At 46.2% G+C, this 21,602-nt stretch overlaps 1 protein-coding gene across 2 annotated transcripts in view; it reads right to left on the bottom strand.

Annotated features, from left to right (window-relative positions):
• fam135b (family with sequence similarity 135 member B) overlaps positions 1-21,010 on the bottom strand; it is a 577,057-nt gene extending 556,047 nt beyond the window's left edge. For both annotated transcript variants that reach the window (XR_015078967.1, XM_085992464.1), the window contains exon 1: positions 20,430-21,010. The gene's annotated coding sequence lies outside the window, so the exon portion shown is untranslated. The remainder of the gene's footprint in view (positions 1-20,429) is intronic.
• Positions 21,011-21,602: the final 592 nt, after the last annotated feature.

Raw genomic sequence — 21,602 nt, 5'->3', positions numbered from 1 at the left:
ATAGCCTACCAACAATCACTGTCTAGGGTCACACATGAGGAATGGCAAGAGCGAGGTAGTGAAGCATGTGGAACTGGCGTCTGTGCAACTGTACCTCAGTAAGGAGTCAATGTTTTCAGGAGAAGGGGAGGTTTGAAAATTGGCACTGAAAAAATATTAAGTTGAATGCAAATCAAAATTTATCAAGTAGTCATTGAGCTAGCTACTAATGAGATAAGGTGGGTAAATGGCATTGAGGTACAGATCAGCCATGATCTAACTGAATGGCGGAGCCTAGTCCTGTTTGAATGTTCCTGTGGGTCCAATACATCCATTCAGTCATTCATATCCTGTTTACACAAAGCAGTCGCTTCTGTTGTGAGAACAAACCAAGCACACTGTCATCTATTGTTGCCCTTTAGTTATTAGCTGGGGAATCGAGACACTACACAAAATGTGTCTCTGGAAAAAATAACCCATCCAATTAGTGGGGGGGGGGGGGGCGGAGCATTCAGAGCAAGGTTAACATTATGGAAAAAAAACTGAACATTGAAGCAAAGCTGCATCTTCCCTTTTAACAAGGATCTAATGTGTGTATGTGTGTGGGCATTCAACTAATCATGTTCTCCATGCCAATTCATTCTGGGGTATGATCACAGATGCCATTGCCATAGGGAACGTCATACAGATGGCCATTCGTCACAAGACTGGAATTGTTGGCAGGCTATTCTGTTGTGGTGGAACATCAAAGCCATGCCCAATCATGTTCTCAGTTGTGTACTTTATAACATGGATCACTGGATAGCAGTCAGGAGCAGGGAACCCTGGTTAATTGTTCCTCTCCTCTATCCCAAGGCCACTGAAGCCAGCAGGATTGTGCGTATCACAGGCCTGCCTAAAACACAGGCTGGGGCTTGAATTTGGGACCTTCCTGGCCTGTGTGGCTGAGTGGCTTTAACAACGGAGCCACTGAATGAGCTCGACATCTTGGTGTGTATAAATATTTAATTGATCATTTTCAACAAAATCAAATTAAATCCTAGAGGGGTTATTGGCTCTAAGGCCAATAAGCAACTCTAAACATATTTATTTATAATAAATATAAGGGTTTAACCTCACCAAGTGTTTCAGATAAGAAAAGGAAGTAAACCAAGACATCAAAACTCTAAATGATTGTAACGGTTATCTGAACTCAAACATACGATTTTGATCTCAAAATCATTTTTTAAAAAATGATTATGTACTTTGGAGTGCACCAGGTTGATATTAGAATCATAGGCCTTAATAGTTACTCCCCCACAATGGATGGGAGCAGGCCAGGGGGTTGTAACCTAAAAAAACACGAATCACAACCCATACCCACGCCTGCCGCCATTTTTACGGCCGTGGGTAGCGAGGCATGAGAGTGTGTCGTCTTGGAGAGGCGGGGCACTTAATTAACATATTTAAATCAGGCTCCCACAATGGAATTGGTAGCCTGATTTAAATTTAACTGCTGCCAGCCAAGTTTGTCAAGGTTTGGGAAACCCGGCGGCGAAATAGAGGCAAGAGATGCCGGCTCCAGAAGGCAAGTGCTTTTTATAGCACTCCTTGTGGGCCAGGAGGAGCAGGACTGCTCCTCCCGGCCCCTCAAAGAAGCCTTCGGCCTCCCGCCAATCACGGCCTCTCTCTAGTCCCTACCGCAATCAGCAACCCTCCTCCCTCCAAGCCCCAAACTGCAGCCGGTCTCATGATCATGGCCAAACCACCCCACTCCCCCACCCCGATCTGCAGCCCGCGATCAGAGCCAAGCTGGTTAAATTCGGCAGGACCTCCACATCCCCGGCCTTGCCATGCTCCTCGCACCATCCCTCTCTTCCTGTAAATATCAGGGCCATAGAATCATACAGCATAGGAGGAGGCCATTCAGCCCAATTTACCTGTGCTGGCCTTTGAACGAGCTATCTAATTAGTCCCACTCCCATTGGCCAAATATGTCTTGTCCACAAAAAGCAAGACAAATCAAATCGGCTAATTACCGTCCCATCAGTCTACTCTCAATCATCAGCAAAGTGATGGAAGGTGTCATCGACAGTGCTGTCAAGTGGCACTTACTCACCAATAGCCTGCTCACCGATGCCCAATTTGGGTTCCACCAGGACCACTCGGCTCTGGAACTCATTACAGCCTTGGTCCAAACACGGACACAAGAGCTGAATTCCAAAGGTGAGGGGAGAGTGACTGCCCTTGACATCAAGGCAGCATTTGACCGCGTGTGGCATCAAGGAGCCCTAGTAAAATTGAAGTCAATGGGAATTGGGGGGGGGGAAATGCTCCACCGGCTGGAGTCATACCTAGCACAAAGGAAGATGATTGTGGTTGTTGGAGGCCAATCATCTCAGCCCCAGGACATTGCTGCAGGAGTTCCTCAGGGCAGTGTCCTGGGCCCAACCATCTTCAGCTGCTTCATCAATGACATTTCCTCCATCATAAGGTCGGAAGTGGGGATGTTCACTGAAGATTGCACAGTGTCAGCACCATTCACAACTCCTCAGATAATGAAGCAGTCCATGCCCACATGCAGCAAGACCTGGACGTCATTCAGGCTTGGACTGAGAAGTGGCAAAAGTAACATTCTCGCCACAAAAGTGCCAGGCAATGACTATCTCCAACAAGCGAGAATCTAAACACCACCCCTTGACATTCAACAGCATTACCATCGGCAAATCCCCCATCAACAACATCCTGGAGGTCACCATTGACCAGAAACTTAACTGGACAAGCCACATAAATACTGTGGGAATAAGTGCAGGTCAGAGGTTGGGTATTCTGTGACAAGTGTCTCACCTCCTGACTCCCCAAAGCCTTTCCACCATCTACAAGGCACAAGTAAGGAGTGTGATGGAATACTCTCCACTTGCCTGGATGAGTGCAGCTCCAACAACACTCAAGAAGCTCGACACCATCCAGGACAAAGCAGCCCGCTTGAACACCAGCTTAAACATTCACTCCCTCCACCACCATGTACCATACTTGCAGTCTATTCTAGATCATAACAACTCGCTGGGTAAAAAAAAAAACCTTCATCTCCCCCCTGGTGCTTTTGCCAACTATCTCAAATCTGTGCCCTCTCATTATCAACCTTCTGTCAGTGGAAACAGCTTCTCCTTATTTCCTCTATCAAAACCCTTCATAATTTTGACTTCCTCCATTAAATGTCCCCTTAATCTTCTCTGCTCTAAGGAGATCCCCAGCTCCTTTAGTCTTTCCACATAACTGAAGTCCCTTGTTCCTGGTATCATTCTAGTAAATCTCCTCTGCACCCGCGCCAAGGCCAAGAATGACAGTAGTGCACAGCAATTCAATGGCAAATGATGCCTAACCTGAAGGATTAACAAATGTAATGTAATAGCTGGAAGCTTACCAAGTGATAGTCAGTTGATTAATGGGAAATGTATTGCACAGTAAAAGTCTGTATATATAATACACTCCGTATTCTAATGCAGTAATAGTCAGCAAACCCAACACAATCAGTGTGATTTACGCTATCTCTTTTTCAACCTTGGTGTTGGCTTACACTATCAGTAAGCCTGCTTCTTTTAGGGTTTAACCCGATCAAACCTAACAATTGACTACCCAAAAAATCAATTCCAAGATTAAAGTTAATCCTAATAAATCCTAGAATCATTGGTATCTGCGTGCTTTGTCCCGGAGTGATAACACAGCTGCTCTGCCTGTTTGGCTCAAGGAGCACTCTGTACAGGCAGCAGCCACATCAAGTACACCTGCATCATGTACAGAGTTCTCTGGGGAGAGGGGCGGTGGTGGAAGATGCAGCTAATGATGCACGCCAACCATCACTGAAACTAGTTTGTGGCTCTTCATAACTTAAGAGCATTGTATTTGTTTTCCAACATTGTTTTGCTAAATCAAACTTTTCAGATTTCAAGGATTTTGTTTCATTTTTGATCTGATAAAAGGTTGCCTCGAATTCAAGATAACTATTTTGACCTGAATTCAGGAGGAATAAATGCCAAATATTTGAAAGCCTAATTATGGGACTTGACTCTTTATCTTGGACTTTCAATAGTAATAACGAAACAAATCATACGATGATTCCATTAGCATTTGAAGAGCACAATATTAGGGTCAGCAACTCTGCTTTGCACGTATTCCTGGAGGTTTGATCACATGACCTCACGACTCCAACCGCCCCATCCAATCAAACAACCTTTTTTCCCTCATCGTCAATATTTTTTATAACTAATAAACACAAATTAAAAAACCACACAATTTTAGTTTCATACCCCGGTTGCTCGCAGTAGTACTTAATTCCTGGGACCTCAGGACAATCCTGGATGGTTAGCAACCCTACACAATATTGGAAGGGCCCTTTGCAGGCTGAAATTGTGGGAATAAACCTGCTTACTGCACCTCAATGGTGTTGCATTCAAGAGTGCCAGTAAGTTCTCCCGCCAGCCTTTGATTTTTGAATTAACCACATTTCTTCATATAGCACTGGAACCACAAGATCATCACTATGAGACCAAAATCCTTTTCAATTCAGTTTTCAAGTTGCCCACAAAACAGCATGATTTGGTTTTTTTCCTTAAAGAGTTGTTGTTGCCTCAGTATGAAGATCTGTTTCCCGTAACAGTCTAGTCTAAAATGTCTGCACCTACTCCATCATTTAGGGAACTGCAGATGTAAATCCAAGGGCCCCGATATTTACGGGGAAGCGAGGAGGGTGCGGGGGAGGCTGAAAACGACCAAAGATCCCAGGGAAGTGGAGGCCCTGCCGATCTTAATGGCAGAGCCTTATTAACATTTTGTTGCTCCACCTCCCGCTCATCAACAGGCCAAATGGACAGCAGGCAGGAGGGAACACTAGCAGCAGGAGGCAGCAGCTGGTGACCCCAGCAATCGAGAGTGGGTGGGAGCCAGTGGAGGGGACAATCGGCTATCGGGAATGGTGGGGGAAAGAGGAAGATCTGGTCGTCAATCGGGAGGCCTGTGATTGGGAAGGCTGGGGGGAGACTGGACGTCGGGGATGGGGGAGGCCGAAGCCTTCCTCGAGGGGCTTGGCAGGAGCACAGCTGCTCCTCCTGGCCCACAAGGAGAGCTGAAAGAGCCACTTACCTTAGGGAGCCGGCAGCTCCCGCCTCAGTTGAGCCGCCGGGAATCCCACAGCTCGGGCCTCTCACTCACTCTCCGGTAAATTTAAGTCGGCCACTGATGATGTCATCAGGCCGCGAGTTTGGTGTGGTGATTAGCCCTGCCTGCCTTTTGTGGGAGCCTCGTCCGTGGCCTGAATTTTGCACTTAAAAAATTGAACGGGGCAAGAATGGGGTTGGGTTGCCGAACCTGATACTTTAACCCCCCCATGCCTCCTCTATCCCCCGACCCTCGTCCACCCGTTGTGAGGAAGGGCTTTAAAATAGTGGCCAGGACCAGTTTTTCTTAATTTTCTTTACCGATTTTTGCCCCTCCCACTGTCCTGAAGGTGGTGAGACCTTGCAAGGGTACAGTCCCACAGATATTGAGTGCCCTCCAGTACTTCCCGCTGGTGGCCAATTTTTATTCGCTAACCTAGACAGTGACTGCAGGCTATTAAGCTAGTTTACCATGGGAGGACATCCCAGGCAAACCAAATATTTTCTCCAGCTGATGTCCACACACAAGCACTACCTGTAGGGATAACTGGATTGCGATCAGGAGAGGGGGAACGCATTCTACGTTTCCACTCCCAATACCTAAATGTAATAGTGCCAATTGTCGTGTGCCTGACATTACCTGGCTGAGCTTAGATAACGCGGCAGAAGCCAGTAATCAAAAGTGGGACCTTCCCAGTCTGTCTGGCTCAGCTAAACCTAAACCAGCTCAGTCATGACTGCAACCAGTTGCAATATTGGCAACAAAATATATGATTCAGCTTCCTTTTAGATGTAATTAGCAGGTTGGTGAAACTATTACATCATTACACATCCCTGTGTAAACATTTGATCATTCCAGTACTAATTTAAGGCATTATGGTGGTGCTGTGGCCCAGGGCATCAGTAAATTTCCACTTACAATCCTCCTCCACCGACCAAAGTCCCAGTCTAATTTGTGCTGCAGTAGAAAGAGTGCTGGCTCAGGTGGAAATAGCGAGATAGCATTGCAGGCAGAGTCAGCCTGGGCTGTCAGTGAACAACAGGAGCAGGAATTGTAGCGAACTAGGAGAGCGTTGTTCAACTATCCTCTTTGAATAGAATCTTAGAACCTTACAGTGCCGACGGAGGCCATTTGCCCCGTCGTGCCTGTGCCGGCTTTTTGAAAGAGCTGTCCAAATTAGCCCCAAATCCCTTTTGAATGTTACTACCGTACACATATACTTGACTGCAAATGCTGAAAAGAGACCAAAGATACACAATGCGCAGGAGAGTGCGGTGGAGAGGGGGGGAGGTTAAGATTAAAAAGCCCGACCCCAAGCAGCCTCCAACGCGGTTCAAGTCCCACTCCAGGGACTTGAGCACATAAGTCTAGGCCGACATTCCACAGTGCTGAGGGAGCGCTGCACTGTCGGAGGTGCCGTCTTTTGGTTGAGACGTTAAACCGAGGCCCTGTCTGCTCTCTCATGTGGATGTAAAAGATCCCAAGGCACTATTTTGAAGAAGAGCAGGGGAATTATCCCCGGTGTCCTGGCCAATATTTATCCCTCAACCAACATAACAAAAACAGATTATCTGGTCATTGTCACGTTGCTGTTTGTGGGAGCTTGCTGTGCGCAAATTGGCTGCCGTGTTTCCTACATTACAACAGTGACTACACTTCAAAAGTACTTCATTGGCTGTAAGTAAGGTGGTCGTGAAAGGCAAGTCTTTCTTTCTTTAACGGAGGTGGATTGGGGAGCAGGCGATTAACCTGCTCTCCAGAGGCGGGTCTGTTATTTAAATATGTTAGCGAGGCTGCGAGCCTCAAATTTTAACAGCCTTTCAGATTTAACTGCTGCCGGCCAGATTTTCCAGGGCTCAGAAGATTGATACTAAAAGACCAGATACAGGTTAGATTCAGAGAGAAGTTCTTTCTGCACTGCCCCAAACTCAACTGACCAATACATTTCCACTTCCTGCACAACCATCCTCATGGCCTCTCTAACTGAGATAGTCAATTTTTTTGAGTTTTCTTTTTTTTTTACTCTGAATCTTGGTACTGGTAGGGTTGCCAATTCTGGTTGGAGGTATTGCTGGAAGATCGATCACGTGACGTCTGCAAATGTTATTGCATTTACCTAATAAAGCATGGGTCCCTGTAGTTTAGTATCTTTGTTCGTGATTTCGCACCAGCAGTCGTTCAGCGAGGAATTCCAAGAACCAGGAGGCCACCTGCGAGCAGGTGAAGAGGGGAAACTGATGATGGAAGAGGCATTCGCAGGGGGGCAAACAGAGGTGGAAGGATTCCACCAATAACTAATAATAACTCACTGATATGGCACCGATAACTAATAATAATACTGGTAATACTCAGATTCCCTTCCCAACCAGCAGTAATAAAATAACTCACTGATAGTCTATTTGTAACTGGTAGTAACAGATGCAAAGCCCTGATCTCCTACCTGTAACTAGTAATAATCCTATAACCTGCTGATATTCACCCCGTACCTACAGCCAGTATCCACCTGCACTGTACAAGATGCGCCTTCAGTCCAGATCCAAGGTTGCCCCATCCTCTGTCGTCGAATTAAAGTGTGCAGACGACGCTTGCGTCTGCGCTCACTCAGAAATCGAACTCCAAACCATCGTCAACATCTTCACCGAAGCGTACGAGAGCATGGGCCTAACATTAAACATCCGTAAGACAAAGGTCCTCTACCAACCTGTCCCCGCCACACAGTACTGCCCCCCAATTATCAAAATCCACGACAAGGCCTTGGACAACGTGGACCACTTTCCATACCTCGGGAACCTACTGTCAACAAGGGCAAACGTCGACGACGAAATCCAACACCGCCTTCAGTGTGCCAGTGCAGCCTTCGGTTGCCTGAGGAAGAGAGTGTTTGAAGACCAGGACCTCAAACCCGGCACTAAGTTCATGGTCTACAGAGCAACAGTGATACCCAGCCTGCTGTATGCCTCAGAGACATGGACCATGTACAGCAGGCACCTCAAAGCACTGGAGAGGTACCACCAACGCTGCCTCCACAAGATCCTGCAAATCCATTGGCAGGATAGGCGCACCAACGTCAGTGTTCTTGCTCAGGCCAACATCCCCAGCATCGAAGCTTTGACCACGCTCAATCAGCTCCGATGGACAGGTCACATTGTCCGCATGCCCGATATGAGGCTCCCAGAACAAGCGCTCTACTCGGAGCTCCGGCACGGCAAGAGAGCCCCAGGTGGGCAGAGGAAGCGCTTCAAGGACACCCTCAAAGCCTCCTTGAAAAAGTGCAACATCCCCACCAACACCTGGGAATCCCTGGCCCAAGACCGCACAAAGTGGAGGAGAAGCATCCGGGAAGGCGCCGAACACCTCGAGTCTCTTCGCTGGGAGCAAGCGGAAGCCAAGCGCAAGGAGCGCACGTCAACCCAAGCACCCCACCCACAAGCCCCTTCAACCACCGTCTGCCCCACCTGTGACAGAGACTGTAGGTCCCGCATTGGACTCATCAGTCACCTGCAAACTCATTTTTAATGTGGGAGCAAGTCATCCTCGGTTCCGAGGGACTGCCTAAGAAGAAGAAGACAAGATGCAGTCAGGCTCCCCAGTCGATGCCACTTTAAATAGGCCCCATCTCTCTCCCATCTCCTTGGCCTCTGATTAGGCTCTGGTTCTGCTTGAAGGTGACAACTTTGAACTGGGATCCCCAGCCAGAGCCGATCTGTACTTGGATTTCACGTGTCAAAACCGGCCGGCACAAACTGACCTGAACCAAACCAATCGCACAAAGGACAGCGGGATTGGTGTTTGGGGCAATTGTCGCACCTTTCTAAATCGTTATCGTGGCTCGGACTCAATAAAGGAGAGTTTTCATAGAATAATACTAGTTACAGCACAGGAGGAGGCCATTCGACCTCTGGTGACTGTGCCCTCTCCTGTAACCCCATTACTCCTGATCCTTTGGCTCAAAGATAGCACTCTTGCCTCTCTAAGTCAGAAGGTTACGGGTTCAAGTCCCACTCCAGACACTTGAGCACAAAAATCTAGACCGACACTTCAGTGCAGTACTGAGGAAATGCTGCAATGTCGGAGGTGTCGTCTTATGGATGGAATGTTAAACCGAGGCCCCGGCTACCTTCTCGGGTGGGCATAAAAGATCCTACGGCACTATAGCAAGGGAGGCATCTCCAGTGCCTTGGCTAATTTTTATCTCTCAACCAACAACGCTCAAAAACTGGTCATTATCACATTGCCGTTTCTGGGGCCTTGGTGAGCGCAAAATGGCTGTTGTGTTTCCTACATTACAGCAGTGACTACACTTCAAAAGTACTTCAATGGTTGTAAAGGGTTTTGGGGTGTCCTGAGGTCATGAAAAGTGCTGTATCTTTCTTTATTCCTTTTTTCAAATACTTATCCAATTCCCCTTTAAATGAGCCTTTGCCTCAATAGCCACTTGTGGTGAAGCGTCCCATGGTCTAATAGCCCTCGGTGCAAAATCCTTCCTTCACCCTTCTTCCAGTGAAAACCCTCAGTCTCTGTTCTCCTGTTCCCCATTTGCCCATAAGTGGGGTTCCCAGGTTTCACTCACCCTTTTACCGGTTGCTCTTCTCTCGGTGCCACTTCCACTCACCACGTTGCCGCTGCTGCTCCCGGCTCTGCAGGAAATGCTAGTCCTCACTCGCACCCCATTCCCCAGTCTCCATCTCTGCCCCCCGGTCCTAGCCCCAATTCCCCTGATTCCCCAGTACCTCTCTCTCCCTTCAACCCCCATTCCCTAGTCTCCCCATCCCCTAGTTTTCCCTATCCCCTGTCCCCATTCCCCAGTCTCCCCCCCCCCCCCCCATCTCTGGCCTTCATTCCCCAATCTCCCTCTCTCATCCCCGAGCCACAGTCTTCTGTTTCCCTCTTCCCGACTCCAGCCGGCTGTTACACTCTGTCTCCCCGAGCCACAACCCCTGGCTCTTCCAGTGCCCAGTCACCCACTCTTCCCCCAGAGCCCCAATCCCCTACCCACTAGTCCTTGTTCACCCTCTTACCCGAGCCACGCACCATTGCCTGCTCCAACTCTCTCTCTCTCTCACCCCAGACTCCCAGCTGTCTCTCCACCAGCCGGCCCTGTTTCCGGTAACCCCTAAGCAGAGGTCAATTCTCCGCGGCCGATGGGGGTGGACGGGAGGGGGGGGGGTGCCATTATCAAGGCGGAGGTCTTTCTGCGGCAGCAGCCAGTGAAGTCACGAAGCAGGGGGAGCGTCTGCGGTAGCAAGAAATTTAAAGGGTGACGTTCTCCCACGCTGCTAGCAGCAATGCCCAGGATATTCATGCCCCAGTCCGGAACACTCCCAGACAATCCAGGAGGGTTGACAACCCTAGGCACTGGGTGGAGTTGAACTGGCCATATTCATTTCAAGATCCTGCAGGACCTGAACAACCAAGGCTCCACTGTTGGAAGGAGTGTATTTTAATCTGCTGCATCACCCAGTTCCACTTGAAAAATGCTAAATAAGGAAGAGATGGGATTCATAACATCTACTGACTGAATGTAATCAAAATAACAAAACGCTGATGCTTGTCAGTGTGCTGAGTACTGGAGAAGCCAACCCTTGTAGCACTAGTCTGCAGTATATTTTGACATATTCTGTGGTACGGTTAGAAATCATGCCTGAAATTTAAACCAAACTTCATAATAGATGGTGCAACTATACTTCCAAACTTGTGCATTCATGTCATCGCATGCAAAGTACCTTGAACTCAAGCCAATGATCTCAGTCTAAACTAACTCTAGCGGTTCTCCCACCAGATGCAGTTTGATTGAGTCTCCGATTACTGCGCTCCATCACTGATTATCCCCAATCCATTTAATCTCCCAAGGAAAGTTTCTGGAAATCTCCTCCAATCTCAGAATCTGCATCAACCTGGGTTATTATGGTGGTCCACAGAAAGAATTTACATTTATATAGCGTCTTATTATCATGTCTCTCAGGATGCCCCCAAGTGCTTCACATGCAATAAAGTGCTTCAAAGTGCAGTCACTGTTGTTGTGTAGGCAAACGTGGTCAGCCATTTTGCACACATCAAGATTCCACTAATAGCAATGAGAGGAATGACAGCTGATCTATTTTTGGTGGTGTTGGTCGAAGAAAGAACATAAGAATATCCAAAGGAAGGGAAGGCCATTCAGCCCATCAAGCCCCTTTCCCCAGTGTCCATGTATAATGGACTTCCCTCTCATACTGCCCATGGATCGCCTACTTTAGGGATCACTAAGTTTCTACCCTGACGTACCCGCAAAAGAAATGTTGGCAAAGCACAAGGAGAACTCTCCTGCTCTTCTTTCAAGAGTGCGATGGTATCTCTCACTTCCATTTGAACAGGCGGACAGGCCTCAGTTTAACATCTCATCTGAAAGACCGCATCTGCGACAATGCAGCACTCCCTCAGTACTGCATTGAAGTGTCAACCTAGATTATGTGCTCAAGTTCTGGAATGGGCTTGAACCAAGCTGACAGTTGCAGGAGTTGACTGTTGGTTCTGACATCCTGCCAGCAGAAACACAGAAAATAGCGAAGCAAACATGGAAATTAGCAAACAGGTAGACTCAAGCATAAAATGGGGCTTCCCACCTCATGCGTACAGCTGCAGCGTCACTAAAATTAGTACCTGGAGCAAAAGAAACACTCCTGCGCTTCTTCATATTCCAAAGAATGTGTTCCTTGGCATTCACACACCTTGAGGTTGAAGTGACATTGATAGTCATCTCAATGCTCCAATGTGTTACAACCTTGTAGCACAGTCCTGACACTGTGTTGTCCCCTATGTATTAATTCATTTGTGCAGTGTCAGTAACAATAGCATAGCATCAGTGGTGTAACATTGCTACCAGCAAAACAGTGAGGAGATTCCAACACACCTCACAATTCACACCCACCAGCATCAGTGTGCTGGCACAAAGCAGCTGAGAGTGACACCCCTTCCATGCCATACCTACTTGTTCCAAAAATTTGCAACAGAAGGACATACAATGATGGCATTTAATAAAGTTCTTCATTAATATAATACAACATGGCCTCAGGAGTACTTACTTCGCCTATCATTGAATTACGCTCCAACTCCATTTTTCCTTGATTAGCGCACAAAAGTATCACAAATGTGATTTTTAAAACGACATTTGAAGATCAAAGAGAGAAAAAGATCTTACACAACCAACTTTGTTTTTCATTATGCATTCAGGCACCCACATCTTGGTCAGCTGCCAGCAGTCACACGGCCTTTGTATTCCACCCCCCGTCTCCCATGACCTTATGAGCACTTTCCATACCTCGGGAGCCTACTGTCAACAAGGGCAGATGTCGATGACGAAGTCCAACACCGCCTTCAGTGTTCCAGTGCAGCCATCGGGTGCCTGAGGGAGAGAGTGTTTGAAGACCAGGATGTCAAACCTGGCACTAGGCTCATGGTCTACAGAGCAGCAGTGATACCCGCCCTGCTGTATGCCTCAGAGACATGCACCGTGTACAGCAGGCACCTCAAAGCACTGGAGAGGTACCACCAACGCTGCCTCCACAAGATCCTGCAAATCCATTGGCAGGATAGGCGCACCAACGTCAGTGTTCTTGCTCAGGCCAACATCCCCAGCATCGAAGTTTTGACCACGCCTGATCAGCTCCGATGGCTGGTCACATTGTCCGCATGCGCAATAGGAGACTCCCAAAACAAGCGCTCTACTCGGAGCTCCGGCACGGCAAGAAAGCCCCAGGTGGGCAGAGGAAACGCTTCAAGGACACCCTCAAAGCCTCCTTGAAAAAGTGTAACATCCCCACCGACACCTGGGAATCCCTGGCTCAAGACTGCACAAAGTGGAGGAGAAGCATTCGGGAAGGTGCCGAACACCTCGAGTCTCTTCGCCGGGAGCAAGCGGAAGCCAAGCACAGGCAGCGCACGTCAACCCAAGCAAAACCACCCACCCGCCCCTTCAACCATCGTCTGCCCCACCTGCGACAGAGACTGTAGGTCCCGCATTGGACTCATCAGTCACCTGAGAACTCATTTTTAATGTGGAAGCAAGTCATCCTCGGTTCCGAGGGACTGCCTAAGAAGGAGATGACACCTCCCTTGACATGTTAAAAGAAAACATTTCTGGATGGATTGTGGTTATGTTTAAGTGTCATAAATGTATAGTGAATGTGCAGTACAGTATTCAAGCCTTCTGGCTCCCAAATATTTCCCCGCCCATTCCCCCACCCCCCATCACTCAAATTCCCTCTCCTTTTCCACCATCCTCACCAACAAGCAGTGACTCGTGCTGCAGTGAAGCTCCACAGGCAACAGCACCCCTTCCGTAGCTCACTCAATTAACCATTCGTAATATGTGAGCCTGAACAGCGAGTGCCATTGATCTTTTGGCCACAGGGTCACAGCTGAGCTAAGCCCTGTCCTGACCCACATGTTTTTGAAACGGGCTGCTGGATAGCGATCAGAAGTGGGAATCCAGGAGGATTCTCCGTCCCCTCCCCGGGAAATTCTGAGGTCAAATGAACCACTATTACCATCACCAGAGAATGCTGGAAACACTTGGCAGGTCAGGCAGCATCAAGGAGGGAGAAAGAGAGTCAACGTTCCGAATTGGGGACCCTTCGTCAGAATTGGAAAGGGTTAGAGAATGATGCCAGCGTTTTCTGCTGTTATTTCAGATTTCCAGCATCCGCAGTATTTTGCTACTATACCATCACTTCAGCTGACATCAGACACAAATTGGGCACAAACTTTGGACCTTTGTTTTTTATGTTTCAGCACACGATGCATTTATCCACTAAGCCACTGATGAAGCCACCGCTCTCATGCATCAGTCGCCTTACCAGCCCTAATCTCCATGTCAGCTGTGGCTCAGTTGGAGCACACTCACCTCGGAGTCTGAAGGTTGTGGGTTCAAGTCCCAGTCCCGTAAACATGAGCACAAAATCTAGGCTAACACTTCAGTGCAGTACTGAGGGGGTGCTGCATTGTTCGAGGTGCCGGTGAGGCCTCGGCCCTCTCAGGTTGGCGTAAAAGATTCCATGGCACTATTCAAAAAACAACAGGGGAGTCCTCCCCAGTGTCCTTGCCAACATTTATCCCTCAACCAACATCGCTAAAACAGATGATCTGGTCATTTATTTCATTGCTGTTCGTGGAAGCTTGCTGTGCGCAAATTGGCTGCCACGTTTCCTATATTATAACAGTGACTACACTTCAGATTTCCAGCATCTGCAGTATTTTGCTACTATACCAGAAATACTTCATTGGCCGTAAAATGCTTTGGGACATACTGATTTACAGCCAGTGAAGGGCACTATATAAATCCAAGTCCTGCTTTCTTATACAGAGGGTGCTTGATAGATATTGGTATTTTATCTGAAAATACATCAAATCATGGGTGCCCTACTTATGAGAATGAAGGCTGAGTGAGGTATCCATGCCTGACTCGCTAGGTTTTTTTCAATAACGCTCTAATGCATATCACGTTTAAACCCCACAGATTGACACGTTCTGCCAATTTAAGGTTTATTTTCAAAGACTGACACAACAATGCAGTATTTTTTCCCCCCTGCGGGGGCTTGCCATCATGATAGTTAGATAGGATTCCAGCTAAGCACAATGATTGGCCCAGGAAATTTTCATATTATGTCCACTTGGACTGTAACAAATATCCTGCAGTACAATTACAGATCCTGCCCTTCCAAATTGGATTGCGACTAGAAAAAAGTATTTTGAGCTAGTCTATTTCTGATAATCTGAAGTCAGTTTATCTGCATTAAAACATTAAATTATCCAATAATTTGAATTAAGCAACATAAGTAACTGCAAACTGGAAATTTAGTTCGCAAAAAATTTAATTATCTGATAATCTGAATTAAGAGTAGTAGCCTAAATGTAGAACTTAGATGAACTATTAGTGGTTACAGGCATGTCAGGTAGCGGTGGTTGTGCTGGGAATAATTTAAGATGTTGAATAGTATATCATACAAGAAGCATATTGCGCAACATTGAACGTGTATTGGCTTAAGTCCAATTTTGCTTAAAATGGATTGATATCAATGCACTAAGTAAGTCTTGTCACACCACTGCTTGAACTGGGGTAGAGTTGCTGAACTATGATGCTGCTACAGTTGATGAGCTCAGTGTGGATGCAGCATGGCTGTCTGGTCTTAATGTCATGGAGTGGCAGAAAAAAAACAGTAATTTTTCTGTTGTCCATAAATGGGATTTCACTTGCCAATAAAGAATTTGAAAGAGACCTCGGGTATTTGTGAACTCATTGCTTACTACATCCAAGCAACGGGAGATGGCAAAAAATAAAAATGGGTTCGAATTTTGGTTGAATTTAAATATCGAGATTTAATGATGAAACCGTACACCCTCCAAGTGAAAAAGCTGCATTGAGACGATTTTTTTGTCGTTCTGGTTGCTTACCACCCGGCAGACAATGATGAAGGCAGGAATAAGGCTAATCCCAATGCTATGTGGCTTTTAAGCCTCACAAAAAGTCTGAGAAAAAATCTTATATGACACACACACACACACACACACACACACACACACACACACACACACACACACACACACACACACACACACACACACACACACACACACACACACACACACACACACACACACACACACACACACACACACACACACACACACACACACACACACACACACACACACACACACACACACACACACACACACACACACACACACACACACACACACACGTATATTCACCTAAAATACATGCATATAGACACATGTGCACATAAATACATATACACACATACACACGTATAAACATATATGTATAAACACATATACACACACAACAAAAACAGCTTGCGTTTATATAGTGCCGTTAACATAGTGAAACGTCCCAAGGTGCTTCAAAGGAGCATTATAGAATCATAGAAGTTTACGGCACAGAAGGAGGTCATTCGGCTCATTTTGTCTGAGCCTGCCGAAAAAGAGCTATCCAGCCAAATTCCACTTTCCAGCTCTCGGTCCATAGCCTTGTAGGTGCACAGCCAAGCACTTTTTTAATGAGATGAGGGTTTATGCCTCTAACACCCTTTCAGGCAGTGAGCTCCAGACACCCAGCACCCTCCAAGTGAAAAAGAATTCTCCTCAACTCCTCTCTAATCCTTCTACCAATTACTTTAAATCTATGCCCCCTGGTTATTGACTTCTCTGCTAGGGGAAATAGGTCCTTCCTATCTACTCTATCCAGGCCCCTCATAAGTTTATACACCTCAATAAATCTCCTCTCAGCCTCCTCTGTTCCAAAGAAAACAACCCAGCCTATCCAATCTCTCCTCATAGCTAAAATTCTCCAAGCCTGGCAACAACCTCGTAAATCTCCTCTTTACCCTCTCTAGTGCAATCACATCTTTCCTGTAATGTGGTGACCAGAACTGCACGCAGTATTCTAGCTGAGGCCTAACTAGTGCTTAACACAGTTCTAGCATAACCCCCCTGCTCTTATACACTATGCCTCGGCTAATAAAGGAAAGTATCCCGAATGTATTCTTAGCCACCTCATCCACCTGTCCTGCTACTTTCAGGGATCTGTGGACATGCACTCCAAGATCCCTCTGTTCCTCTATATTTCTCAGTATCCTACCATTTATTGTGTTTTCCCTTGTCTTGTTAGTCCTCCCCAAGTGCATTACCTCACACTTCTCTGGATTGAATTCCATTTGCAACTTATCTGCCCACCTGACCAGTCCATTGATATCTTCCTGCAGTCTACATCTTTCTTCCATACTATCAACCACACAACCAATTTTTGTACCATCTGCAAACTTCTTAATCATGCCCCCTACATTGAAGTCTAAATCAATGATATATATCACAAAAAGCAATGGACCTAGTACTGAGCCCAGCGGAACACCACTCGAAACAGCCTTCCAGTCACAAAAACACCCATCAACCATTACCCTTTGGTTCCTGCCACTGAGCCAGTTTTGGATCCAACTTGCCACTTTCCCTTGGATCCCTTGGGCTTTTACATGTCGGACCTCGTCAAGTAACCCTGCTAAAATCTATGTAGACTACATCTAACGCACTGTCCTCATTGACCCTCCTTGTTACCTCCTCAAAAAATTCAATCTAATTAGTCAGACACAACCTTCCCTCAACAAATCCATGCTGACTGTCCTTGATTAATCTGTGCCTTTCTAAATGACGATTAATACTATCCCTCAAAAATGTTTTCCAATAATTTGCCCACCACCGAGGTTAGGCTGACTGGCCTGTAATTACTCGGTCTATCCCTTTCTCCCTTTTTAAACAACTGTACAACCTCCAGTCCTCTGGTACCACGCCTGTAGCCAGAGAGGATTGGAAAATGATGGTCAGAGCCGCTGCTATTTCCTCCCTTGCTTCTCTTAACAGCCTGGGATACATTTCATCCGGGCCTGGCAATTTATCTCCTTTCAAATATGCTAAGCCCCTTAATATTTCCTCTCTCACTATGTTTATCTCATCTAATGTTTCACACCCCTCCTGAACTAAATTGTCTGCAGCGACCCTCTCTTTTGTGAAGACAGACACAAAGTATTCATTAAGAACCATACATAGAAACACAGAAAATAGGAGGAGTAGGCCATTCGGCCCCTCGAGCCTGCTCCGCCATTCAATGAGATCATGGCTGATCATCCAAATTCAGTACCCTGTCCCTGCCTTCTCCCCATATCCCTTGATCCCTTTAGCCTCAAGAAATATATCCAACTCTTTCTTGAATATATTTAATGAACTGGCCTCCACCGCACTCTGTGGCAGAGAATTCCACAGGTTCATCACTCTCTGGGTGAAGAAATTCCTCCTCATTTCAGTCCTAAATGGCTTACCCCTTATCCTTAGACTATGACCCCTGGGTCTGGACTCCCCGGCCATCAGAAACATCTTTCCTGCATCGAGTCTGTCCAGGCCTGACAGAATTTTATAGGTTTCGATGAGATCCCCTCTCAATCTTCTAAACTCCAGTGAGTATAAGCCCAATCGACACAATCTCTCCTCATACGTCATTCCTGCCATCCCAGGTATCAGCCTGGTGAATCTTCGCTGCACTCCTTCCATGGCAAGAACGTCCTTCCTCAGGTAAGGCGACCAAAACTGCACACAATACTCAAGGTGCGGTCTCACCAAGGCCCTGTACAACTGTAGCAAGACATCCTTGCTCCTGCACTCGAACCCTCTTGCTACGAAGGCCAACATACCATTTGCCTTCTTAACCGCCTGGTGCACAAGAACACCCAGGTCTCTTTGCACTTCCCCCTTCTCCCAATCTATTGCCATTCAAAAAATAATCTGCCTTCCTGTTTTTGCCACCAAAGTGGATAACCTCACATTTATCCACATTGTAGTGCATTTGTCATGTTTCTGCCCAATCACCCAACCTGTCCAAATCGTACTGGACTTTCACGACATTCTCCTCACAGCTTACCCTCCCACCCAGCTTTGTGTCATCTCAACTCTTTCCTTAGTTATCTTCTTGCTCTTTATGTATTTATAAAACATCTTTGGGTTTTTCTTGATTGTTCTTGCGTGATCAACCAAAATCTGACACCGAGCCACACAAGGAGATAGTAGGGCAGGTGACCAAAAGCTTGGTCAAAGAGGTGGATTTTAAGGAGCGTCTTAAAGGAGGAAAGAGAGGTAGAGGTAGAGAGGCGGAAAGGTTTAGGGAGGGAATTCCAGAGCTTAGGGCCTTGGCAGCCGAAGGCACGGCCACCAGTGGTGGAGCAATTAAAATCGGGGATGCTCAAGAGCCCAGAATTGGCAGAAGGCAGAGATCTCGGTTTTGTTTGCAGGGCTGGAGGAGATTACAGAGACAGGGAGGGGTGAGGCCATGGAGGGATTTGAAAAACAAGGATGGATATTTTAAAAATCGAGGTATTGCTTAACCGAGAGCCAATGTAGGTCACCGAGCACAGGGGTAATGGGACTTGGTGCGAGTTAGGACACGGGCAGTTGAGTTTTGGATGACCTCAAGTATACATGTATACACATACAGAGACACACATAGACACACATATACAAGCATACACATATACACTTATATACACATATACGCACCTGTATACACGCACATACACATGTATACATACACATACATACACGCACACATATACATATATAAATGCACATACATATACACACATAAATGCACATACACATGCACACACATATGCACATAGCATTTTTATACACGCACATAGACATAGGCACACAGCCACGTTTAAGGTCAACTTATTTTGTTAACTACGGCCCAATATATTACGGGGTGAGGAAGATAAAATCGAAAGGGACTACGTAAATATTGAAGACAGGACTTGATGCACAGTACGTGGTCTGAATGATATCATAGACACCACTCATGATGCTGTAAATATATAAAATATATGTGGAACTCCATCTTTTTGATCAGCTCCTGCTCTTAAATCTCAGTAGGCGAGAAACGAAATATAACATTGCAGGTAATAGATTTTTTTTAAACGATCACACTGCGAGACGCTGCTGATATCTAACCTCAATTAGTCTTTTTTTTGTAGAAAGCTCACTGGGTCCCTCTGCGTTTTAACTCACATTCTCAACCCAGGTTTAACAAAATACACATTAATAACCTACAGCGCCACACGCTTTCAATTCATAACTTTAAAATAAAGATTCTCGGTCTGACCGCAATGTAACATGACTACTCAAACTGCATCACCGACTTGTTTTTTGCCCCCCTTAAATGCTTTCTGATTTTGCCTGGGCCACTGTTGCTGTGAATTGCAAACAGCCGCACAAATTCGGGTTAAATGCTAAAGTCAAACATCGTTATAGTAGCGCGCAGTCTTTCCTCTGTCGCTGTTCAGTGCGGGGATATTATTGTGTCATTTCGTACAATGTAGCCAGTCAGTTGCTCCCGGTGTAACACTCGAATCCGCAGCATAACAATCAACGCCACTGGCCGCAAACAGAGCCAGCTCCACATTACATCCCATTCATTTACTTCAACGCTCAGTGCATTGTATGGCGCTATTCTAAATGATTAAAATATCTCGTGAGATTCACCTAAAATATGACACAACCACGTCAACACATTTTGCAAAGTGAAAACTCCAATCATTCATTGATCTTCAAGACTGCATATTGTGTTAACTTATAATAGATGTCGTAGGTACATTTTCTGTTAACACGTGGTAGGAATTACTATATATATATGTGTGTGTGTGTATATATATATATAACACACACACACGATTATATGTATGTATAAATAAATATATACATCACAAATCATTATCTCCTACCTGTTTCCAGAGACCTGCAGTTTCTCTTCTTCCAAAGGGAAGATTTTTTCTCTTTTATTATTTTTCTCTTAGTTGCTTAATCTTCTTGTTGCCATGGTTATTTTGCACAATTTTAAATAGGTCTATAGAATTGTTCACATGTTTCCCTCCCCCAGAACCAGTGTCTCTTTCTCTTTCTCCGTGTGGTGTGTGTTCCTGATACCCTGGATCTGTCGCTCTGGGTGCAGGAAATTGTTGTGAAGGAAATTTCTTCTGGGCTGCTGACGTCACGTCAGTCACAGCAACAACTAAAAAACCCAGCAACGAAAGTAATGAGAAAGTGAAGAGAGCGCGGCCAACTGCACCAGCACCCGGAGTTCCAGTCAGTTTGCTGACTGGTTGCAAGGTGGGTGGGACGGGAGGTGCGTGTGGTTCCTGGCCAGCCGCTCACACACCCGGTAATTGCTGTCACTGTTCAAAATACAGGGGAAGGGCAATGGAAGAGCTGCCAAGCTGGAGAAGTTGCACCAAACACCCAGAGTTGTGACTTTTTCGAAATGTTTTCATTGACCAGTTAGCACGCAGGAAAGGGCGATGGGAGATTGAGGGGACAATTATTTTGGCACAGCTGGTAAACGCTGCTAAAAGGCAAAATGCTGACTAATAATTAACCCACAGCCAACATGATCTGCTCATTTGTCTAATTGCTGTTTGGGCAATTTGACTGCCGCGTTTCCCCACAATAAATAGTGACGCACTTTGGAACATACTGAAATCATGCAATGTGCAAGTTCTTTAATGTTCCATAAAATGTTGGAAATCTGACACAAAAACAGTAAAAATCTGGAAGCAGTCAGCAGGTGTGGAGATAACAATCAATCCTTGGGGTGCATATCCTTTTTCCAAACATGTTAAATGGTCCCATTTACTGCCAAAATGGAACAACAACAACTTGTTGTATTTATATAGCGCTTTTTAATGTAATAAAATGTCCCAGGGCGCTTCACAGGAGTTTTATAAGACAAAAAAATTTGACACCAAGCCACATAAGGAGAAATTAGGACAGATGACCAAAAGCTTCGTCAAAGAGGTAGGTTTTAAGGAGCGTCTTAAAGGAGGAAAGAGAGGTAGCGAGGCGGAGAGGTTTAGGCAGGGAATTCCAGAGCTTAGGGCCTAGGCAACAGAAAGCATAGG

Source organism: Somniosus microcephalus, chromosome 7 (assembly GCF_052327205.1).
Source record: "Somniosus microcephalus isolate GS21.2 chromosome 7, FLI_Smic_1.0, whole genome shotgun sequence".
Classification (NCBI taxonomy): Eukaryota; Metazoa; Chordata; class Chondrichthyes; order Squaliformes; family Somniosidae; genus Somniosus; species Somniosus microcephalus.
This window is presented reverse-complemented; position numbering and strand designations above follow the sequence as displayed.